Below are 10,454 nucleotides of genomic sequence, written 5' to 3'. Positions count from 1 at the left end.
AGCGTTGAGGACAACACTTTTTTGAAGGAGAGGGGCATGTTATGTCCCTATAATACTAGTGATTCCCCCATTACTATTGTCGTTGTATCCCTTATTATTGTTGTTGTGCCCCTATTGTCCCCATATTGTTATTATTGTGTCCCATAGAATCCCTCTATTGTTATTTTTGTGGCTTTATATTATTATTGTTAGGTCGGCTTGGTTATATTGTGACCCCGTAGACTCCTATATATAGAATGGAGGTTTTGTTATTTGAATCATCCAAGAATTGTTCATTTGTGTAATGTAAAGGAGGTTGCCCCCTCGAAGAGGCTGAATTCTAAGGTGTTGATCTATATTTTTGTGAGGTATTTTCATAACAATTGGGGTAGCAGATAATCCCTTTATTGTTGAGAAGGAGTGTTGAAAGTAACAATAAGAAAATCCTAATTTCATTTTATCTTTGAATTAAATTGTAATTCTAATTCTCATAGCAACTTGCGAAGTCAAATAAGTTAATTTTACTTAGTTGGCTTAGTTAATTTGAGTTGGGAGTCTATCTAGAGTCATGTAGAGTGGTTCCTAAATTTTAGGGGCCCATGTTGAGTTCTTTTGAGTTTTAATTATTTAATTCAGTTAAATTGAGCTAAAATTAGTTAAACTAGTTCCAAGTGATGGAGGAATTCGTGGGAGATCTAGTAGTGGGGCGTAACATGCAGTAGGGGGTGTAACCAACACTACTTAACTAGTAAACTGAAGGTTCACTCATAATTAACTCGTGCATGTCAGATCAGAGAAAGACACAATTGAGATTAGAGTTCAGGGACAATATATTATCAGTTGTATAATAATGTGAATTGTACAGGTGGTGCATGCAATTAGAGGAAGGCATATGATGGATTTCGTAGTAATGGATGAGGAATTTCCCAATTAAATATGTGTTAATTCCCTAGGAAACTGTGCAAGGAAATAGGAGCTTCACAGGAAACAGATTTTGCTAAGTATTGACTGGAGCTTGTTTGTGAAGCAGTGAGATAGATTGTGATAGTGCAGAGTTTTCTTAGGTTTGAGCAAAACATTGTAATATTCTCAAATTTTCTCATTAACGCAATATATAAATAGTAGGGGTTTTTAGTTGTGGCTTTCCCCAGAACATTATTGTGTTATGTGTGATTGAATTCTTCCCCTTTATTCTTCTTTATTTCATCGATCAATTATTGTTTCTACTGATGAGTAGAGTAGATTCAAGTCAACTATTTTATCATGTTACAATATGCAGTTTGAATCTACAAGGAATTTCTAGAATCGAATCATTGAAAGTGAATCCAATAGGGTAGTGAAAACCATCTGTCGGCATACGTCTTCGCCACCTACCTTTAAACCTTTCACAGACTATGTCAAATATAGAAAACAAATCTAAAGTCCATACTCACCCTGGCATGGGCATAATCTTCGCCATTATGAAGTTATGTTAATAAGAGGTGCATCACAAAGAAACTTAATATCATACCTTGCAAAATTACTTACGAAAAATTAAACATTTTAACAACATAAAGCTTATCGGAAATATCGACATGATGAAATGACCCATTGGGTAGGTCAAGAATAATGAATCTATACACTGGAGTTGAAGTTAGAATTAATAGATAATGAATCAAATGTAAAAGGTTGCTCTTAAAACATTTTTTTTTTTTTGTATTATGAAGTAATGGTTGTGATAAGTGGTATTAGTACCAAGTTGGAACACTTTGGCCTAATTGGGAAACTAAATAACAATATATTTATTTTCATAGAGGAATCACAATGAGGAGAGTTGGAGGTATATCACCACTAAGACCACCAGTAGCATCAGGTCCAACACTAATCATAGGATTTAATATGGAAATGTGGGTCTAGTTGAGAAAAGAACACCAAAATTCCACTGGCATGATGTTAGAGACAGTTCAACAGATAAAGGCTAAGTTATATCATTTGTGGGCTAACAAAAAGAGACTGATGTGTGATCAAGATTGAATCCTGAAAAGTCTTTCTGATCGACAAAACCATAGGAACTCTATATTGGGCTTTGGTCATGAAGCAAGAGTCGAGGAGCCAAGGAAGGGAAGTGGGATTATGCCGACAATGAGCCACACTCAAATATTAGAAGGAGACAAAGGTGGAAATGAGGAGGAATCAGGTAATGATTTAGGCCATAAGAAAAACAAGAAGCAGAAAACTGAATTGCAAGGTGAATTCAAGAAAATTAATGCCTAAAATTTGATTGCAAGGCATAAGAAGCCATTGAGGAATGGTTAGTTAATATGTATAAATATTTTCATATTTAAGAGTATGAGGACAATTTGAAAGAAATATTAGCAATTTACCATATTTAGGGGAAAGTCACCTTATGGTGGGAAGAGGTTAAATTTTTTCATGCAGTTAATGAACAAGAGGATTTGGGAAGGGTTTGAGAAACATTTTAAGGAGAAATATTTGACTGAACATTATTATGATGGTAAGCCAAAGGAATTCCACGAACTATGGTTAAGACAAATTTATATGGATGAATTTGTGACTAAATTCACATCTTTACTCAGGTATTTGCCTTATATACAAGAGGAAAAATCTAAGGTGTATTCTTTTACTAAGTAGATTACCATTTTTTATGAAGGAATGCTTGGAATTTGATAATCCTAAGACCATGGATGAGGCCATCCAGAAGGCATGGATCTACTACCAGCATATGTAGAAAAAAGGAGAGGGCAGAAAGGGTTGGTTAAATAAGAAGGGACAAAAAAATTCCCCCGGAGCACTAAAAGTGCAAAAATGGGAAATACCATGAATCTATATAAGGATCAACAAAACAAAGCCCCTTGGAAAAATTAGTAGAAATTAAGACCACCAAATGAATCCAAACAAGTGGAAGTGTCAAGTAAATTATAGGATACCTTGGCACAAATTCTTCCATTACAATGTTGGGGTTGTGGGGAGTCTCATTATTATAAAATTTCCTCCACCACACAAAATAGAAAAAATGGCTAACATTCAGGAGGCTTCTACCATTGGCAAGGTGGCTAGGAGTATACCCAAAATTAATGTTTCCCTCAAAGATCATCAAGTCAAATACCAACCTACTACGATCGAGTTTGAAGGAAAAGTATTTAACCATACTATATCTATTTTAATTGTTTCAGGAGAAAATTGAACTTAGGTCAGTCCCAAATTAATAGAAATATGTCATATACAATATCATAAATTTAAAAACCCATAGTTAGCACAGTTTGCTGCTAGGGGAAAAAGAAGGGTATTAGCTAAAGTAGAAAATTTCCCCATTGAGATTGAAAACCAACAAATTAGTGTAAATTTAAATGTGTTACCCTTAGGGTCTTATGAAATTTTCATTGGTATGGAGTGGTTAGAAGGGAATTGGTCCTTAGTGAACTACAAAGAGAAAACCATAAGATATCTTACAAAGGAGGGTATCAGGCAAGAAATCTACAGAGTAAGGAGACTTGTAAAATTGTGACCAATTACACACTCTCAGCTAGGAAAATGTATTAGAAATGTTGTTAGATTTATGTTTTTTAGGTAAGGTATACTAACTCCAAGGATAAAAAAACCACCTTAGAAAATTTATTAGTGATTCAAGAGTTTGTTGATGTGTTTTCGGAAGATATAATAGGGCTACCCCCCAAGCGAGATATTGATTTCACTATAGAGATAATTCCATGAGTTTCTCCTCTGTGAAAAGCCCCTTATCAGATGAGTAACCCTGAATTGATTGAACTGAAGATGCAACTACAAGAACTACTTGATAGGGGATACATTTGCCCAAGGGTATCACCTTGGGGAGCCCCTGTATTATTCGTTATGAAAAAGAATGGTACCATGAGAATTTGTATTGTCTACAAATAACTAGATATGATGATCAAGAGAAAATACCTACTCCGAAGAATTGATGATTTATTTGATCATGTCAAGGGCTCTACAATATTTTCTAAGATCGATTTATGATAAATTTTTCATCAAATCAGAATAACAGAAGAAGATATCCCTAAAACAACCTTTAGAACTCCTTAAGAATATTATGAGTTTGTCGCGCTGCCCTTTGGGCTTACCAATGCTCCAACAATGTTTATGCATCTTATGAATTGTATTTTCCACCCCTATCCTAATAAATTTGTTTTAAATTTTATCGACGATATACTCATCTATTCAAATAATTTGGAGGAACACAAGAAATATCTTCATATAGTCTTGCAAACCTTGTAGGTCCATCAATTATATGCTAGATATAGTAAGTGTGATTTCTAAAAGGATTAGATCCAATACTTGGGACACATAATTTATTCCAATAATATTGCTAATATTCGATCCTTTATGGGTCTAGTGGGGTATTACCCATGATTTATTGAATGATTTTCTAGAATTTCTTATCTTAGAACTTCTCTACAAAAGAAACATTTTTTTTTCAAATGGACAATATATTGTCAGCATAGTTTTGAAGAAATAAAGAAGTTATTGAAGAGAACTCCAGTACTAAGAATTACAGAGTATGAGAAAGAATTCATTGGCTGCATAGATGCATGCTAGGGGGAGTATTGATGCAAGAAGGTAAGATAATTTCTTATGAATCACAAAAATTGAAAAAGAATGAGCAAAGTATTCTGATTATGACATAGAGTTAATTGCAGTGGTAGACACTTTCAAAGTGTGGTGACATTACTTATTGGGTAAAATGCTTATGTTGATTCTTGACCATAGTAATTTAACTAATTTATTTAAGCAACCTAACATTAATGCATGAAAAGCTAGGTGGACAACCTTTTTAAAGGAATTTTACTATGACATCAAATCAAAGAAGTTGTAGTTAAAGATCCAAAGTATGAGTTTTTATGGCAGGAAGACAAACAAGCAAATAGTGGTAATAAAAAATCTCAATATGTTATAAACATTAAATATTAATTATTGACTTTGAAGGGAAGGATTTATGTTTCCAATCAAGTAGCTGTGAGGCTACTAATACTATATGAATTTGATAGAATCTCTTAGGTTGCTCATCTTGTATATCAGAAATTGTTTTCAGCTATAAAGAAATACTATTTTTGGCCTCAAATGAGGAGGGATATTACGAAATATCTAGCCAAATGCTTAGAGTATTAGCAAGTTAAAGCTTAGCACCAACACCCTGCTGCTTTTCTCCACTCGTTTCCAATTACGGAGTTCAAAAGGGAAGTGATTACTTTATATTTTATAACAAGGTTACCTAAGACCCAAAAACAAAAATGAGTCAATTATGGTGGTAGTGGATAAACTGAGAAAAGTAGCTCATTTCATCTCTTTCCAATGCACATATAAAACTGTATAAATTGGAAACACATTTATGTGGGAAATATTCGGGTTACATGGTATGCCAAAGGTAGTGATTTCTAATAGGGATGTGAAGTTCACATCAACATTATGGAAATTTTTTTCCATGTGATTGGGTACCCAGGTTCTATTTACCACCGCTTATCACCCACAGATAGATGAGAAAACTGAGCGAGTAAAATAGGTACTAAAAGGCATGTTAAGAATGTATGTAATGCAACAACCAAGTAAGTGGAAAACATACATACATCTAGTTGAATATTATTATAACAACAAATATCATGAATCATTAAAATTGAGTCCTTTCATAGTTCTATACGGGAGGAGGTGTCAAACAATGGTTAACTAGAGAAGCCATAAAGATAAGTTATTGCTAGGACCTAACATGCTAGCATAAATGGATCAAACCATTAAGAAGGTTCGGCAAAACCTAACAGCCGTTCAAGAAAAATAAAAAGTATATGTAGACAAAAAGAGGACCTACAAATAATTCCAAATAGGAGACCATGTATATGTCTGAGTGAAACCTAAGAAAATTACTTTACAATGTGGTGGTTGTGACAAATTTTCTCCTCTCTATTGTGTACCCTTCCAAATTTTAGAAATAACTGGACCTATTGCATACTAGCTTGCTTTACCTAGCCACATGCGAGTTCATAATTTGTTTCATGTCTCCTTGTTAAAGAAATATGTCTATGACCATACACATTTTATGAAATGGTAGGATGTGCATGTAAAGATTTAATAGTTAATTCATTTTGTTAATGAGTAATGTTTTCTAAAATATTAGTATAAGCTAATGACAATTTTATGATTTGAAACAGGTCGAACAAGACGGGAAGTTCCTCATACAGCCTCTACATATTGTCGATCATAGAGAAACAATGTTATGAAGGAAAGTTATCACCCAAGTTAAAGTCCACTGGAGGCACTTTAGCCCGAAGAGGCCATTTCGGAGGATGAAGGCTCAATGCGTGCATCATACTCTGACCTTTTCCAAGGGAAATAGTAAACACCGAGGACAGTGTGTCACACAAGTGGGGGAGATGTAATAGCCCTAGTAAAATTAAATGTTGGTGATTTACTTTTATGATAGAAGACTTGGTCATTCTAGACTAGGTGAAGACCAACAAAGAGACTTTAGTAAAGAATCCTTGGATATTCAAATTTATTTTGATTTTGATTTTATTTAATGATGGTCACTTAGAGAATTATGAGGAAGAGACTCTAAAAAGAGAAATATTTAATTTCCAGAAGCAGTTATGACAATTTTTTCCTCCTCCTATAGAGATTGGGAAAATACCCCAAAATAAAAGGGAAGGAAAAAGAAAGGAAGAAGAGTAGAATGAAGGGAAGAGTGAGGATAATATTGAGTAGGACACTGCAAAGGGTAAGCATGATATTGCTACAGGGAATTCTTAAGCTGGACTGGAGCTAGTGGAATCCCTAAATATTAAAAGTACTAGGATGGACTAGAATTCTTGAGGCCTAAGGACATATTACTGTCAGTTAACTATTGTGGAAAGTAATGTTGGCATTATGATACATGTGTTGTACTTGATGGCAACCCACTTGTAGCAGAACAACTCACATGTATATGGTAACTAGATGAATATACATAACTAGATGAATCTACAGGAGAAACATCGGATCTGGCAGAATGCATGATAGTTCAAAGGAATCATTTCAGAAGTAATATGGAAAATTACAATGTAACAGGTCTATTCAGAAGTAACAGGACATTGGTACAGAAGAACAGGAAGATGAAACTTAGGTCTACTGATCAGAATAAAGAAAGTAAAGCAAAATGTTGATGTAAAGCAATTTAAGAAGTATATGCAGGTCCTTCTTAGTCAAAACAATGTATACACGCTGGTCCATAGAACAAAAAGAGTGTATATGTATGCACACACTCCCACAGGAGCAAAAGAGCGTACATATTTGGTCGAAGGTATTTTGGGTCCAAGGTATTGGTCCAAGGTCTTTGGTCCAAGGTATTTGGTCTAAGGTATTGACCCTAGGCATTTGTTCCAAGGTATTGGTCCTAAGTGGTTTTGGTCCAAGGCATTTACAAAGGATCTAAGTATATAAGAAGGAGAAGATCAAGGGCTAAGAACCGAAGGAACAAATATGTTATGAAGGGTTATGTGCAAGTGTATGGGTTTCTAAGGAATACTTCTATTTGAAGTATATTTTATGTTGCAACGTCTCTGTTTGTAATTTGATCTGAAATACTTGGTGCACCTTCAGTTCAATATTGGATTAGGATCATGAGACTTGAAATGACTTATTATTGAATGATCTAATATTGGGCTAGATCTAATTATGTATACCTATTTTATCCTTTAAATATCGTGATCTCGGTTTGTTTGAAGTCCGGAGGTGTAGCGAAGTTATGAAGTAAGTATTTGGAGACCTGTACGCTGGTTTGCTTTGGTGAAGGTGCTTATACACCCAGGTTTGTCTCTTCCAAGTAGTGTATGCAAGAGAAAAGCTTGATGTTCAAGGATGGCTGATCTATTAGATCAGTACTATTATTTTACTGTTGTTTGTTAATGAAGTCTTATTAGCTCTGAAAGTAAAACTGAATGCATAAAGAGTTTGTGTCTCATTGATTAATTGATTGAGAAAGAAGGGTGATCCTTGTTGCTTCCTGTTTAGAACTCTATAATATGATAGTATATCTTCAGAATGACACTAATTGGTACAATTTGTGGTTCAAAGCTTTTATGATTCAGTATCTTCATAGGTATACAAAGGTTAGGCAAAAGGAAGTAGCATATACACGTAGGTTTGCTTCATTAAAGGAGCGTATACATTCTGACACGTGCCTTTTGAGGTTACAGTTAATTTTGGTTGTTGATGCAGTCTTCTAGGTTTAGATCTGTGTACTCGTTTTAGCGATCTGTTTGTTCTAGTTGATTGGTTGAATTTGATTAAGTTTGAATGAATGGTTGATTCAGTTGTGTCAAAGGTTCAGTGATTTTTTTATTCAGTTGTGTAGGAAGTTCATAGGTTTCAGTGATTGATTGCTCCAGTTATATCATAGATTTATGATTAGTTTTCAGCTATATCAGAAATTAATTGGGTTGGTTGATGCAGATGTATTTGATGGTTGTATTGCAGTGGTGATTGATTTTGAGCTTCAATGTTATTAATGGGTCTAGTATGAAAATTGGATGAAATGTGGCCTACATATAGTGTTGTTGTGTACCAGGAGTATCCAGTGTTAAAATTTATGAAACGTGGCCCCTGGAGGATATTGAGGGTTGGAGCCTTCAGTGAGGAAGTTGAAGCTTCCTACCAGTAGTGGCTGGTGATTTGATTAGGGGGTTAGAGCTCACTTGCAATAGCAGCTGGAGAACGAGTGAAGGTTTTAGCCTTCTGTAGGTCAGAGCCTACGTACTAGTAAATATATCAGTTAGTACAAGAACTAGGGGGTTGTAGCTCCCTTCCAAAAGAAGCTGGAGAATAGGAGAAGGTTGTAGCCTTCTGTAGGTGGGTGCCTGTGTACTGGTATGAGTCTGCACTAGTACAAGATTGTAAACAGATTTTCTTATTATTAAAAGAAGATAGAGATGACAACAACAAGTGGTTTTCACCCACATTGGGTTTCCACCTTAAATCTTGGTGTTCATGTGTGTTGCTTATGTGTGATGGTTTATTTTGTTATTACTGCACAAGGTTATTGTTTAATTTTTAATAAAGTATTGATGCAATGATTAAAGATCAGCATATGATGAATTAACTGAATCATAAGTTCACTGGATATACGTTGGTTGCCTTAAGAACAATTGTGTGCACACGTGAGTTCCCTTCTCTGAAATATAATATATAAACCTGATTATGGAAATGAAAAAGTTATTGATTTGTAAATACTAATTCACCCCCCTCTTAGTATGATTTCCAACAATTTTTATCAAAGTAGGTCGTTTGACAGAAGCTTGATGGCTTGAAGGAGATTTGTAGAAACAATGGGAAAGAAGATAAAGAAGAAAGCGCCACAAAAGAAGATGATATCTCAAGGGAACTGTGATAGTGGGAGAGACAATTGGCCATTATGTGGAAGAAACTCATCAGATTTAGAATCACCTCAGAATGAAGATGAACTAGCAAAAGCATTATCAAGTATGAATTTTGTGTCCTATAGTGATACATTTCTTTGTTCATTTGAAGATAACAAATGTGACAACGAAACAAATGAATTTTCTCTTATGTGTGAAAGAGAAAGAAACCAAATAGAGGTAGAATTTAAAAAGCTCACAGACATAATTAGAGATCAACAAGATCTATTGGACAAAAAGGAGTTTACCTACAAAGAAGAGATTACAAAGTTAAAGTCTTAGCTAGAGGAAGGAAACGTAGTAAGGAAACAATACAAGGAAAAGGAAGATCAATGTCAAAGGCTGCAGGATGAAGTGACATCATTGAGAAATGAAGTGAATGAAAAGGACACAACAACCAAGGAACTTATAGAAAGAACCTGCTATTGTGAAGGTCTTGAAGTTGTGGTTGTTTCTATAAAAGAAGATCTCAAAATTTCAAATAAGCAGAATGAAGATCTACTCCGAGCATTTGAAGAACAAGAAAATGAAGTTCTCGAATTAAGGAAACAAGTGGAAGAATGAAGAAAAGATGAAGAAATCATGAAGAAGAAATATCTTGAAAAGGAAGAGCAATATCAGGTTGAGGTAAATATCCTAAAAGGTGAATTAGAAGAAAAGGATAAACGTTTACGATTTCAAGATAGCACTAAGATTTTGGATAATATTCTTAGTAGTCAAAGGTCTACTATCATAATATCTGGTCTTGATTTTCATGAAATTGTTGAAGGTGAATCTCATTCACAAGATGAGGTAGGGAAATCTAATGCAAAATCTGAAATGTTCAACATGGAGATAAGAGGTCAACCCCATCAACAACCAACGAAAGAAAGACTTCAAAGAAAAAAATTTACTCCTAACTATGGAAGTGATAATCAGCTCTTTCCTCTAATGAATAATGTTGAATGTTTTGTGTGTCATAATTTTGGACATGTTGCAGCAAGATGCAGAAGTAGAATGGTTCAAGCTAATAACCATCACACAAAAAGATCATCTGATTCCAGGTACTTTAAGGGATATTGT

This window comes from Pinus tabuliformis, chromosome 5_2 (assembly GCF_031772625.1).
Source record: "Pinus tabuliformis cultivar Carrire ecotype Pingquan chromosome 5_2, CPIR1, whole genome shotgun sequence".
NCBI classification, from domain to species: domain Eukaryota; kingdom Viridiplantae; phylum Streptophyta; class Pinopsida; order Pinales; family Pinaceae; genus Pinus; species Pinus tabuliformis.
The sequence above is the reverse complement of the archived record's forward strand: the minus strand, read 5'-3'. Positions refer to the sequence as shown.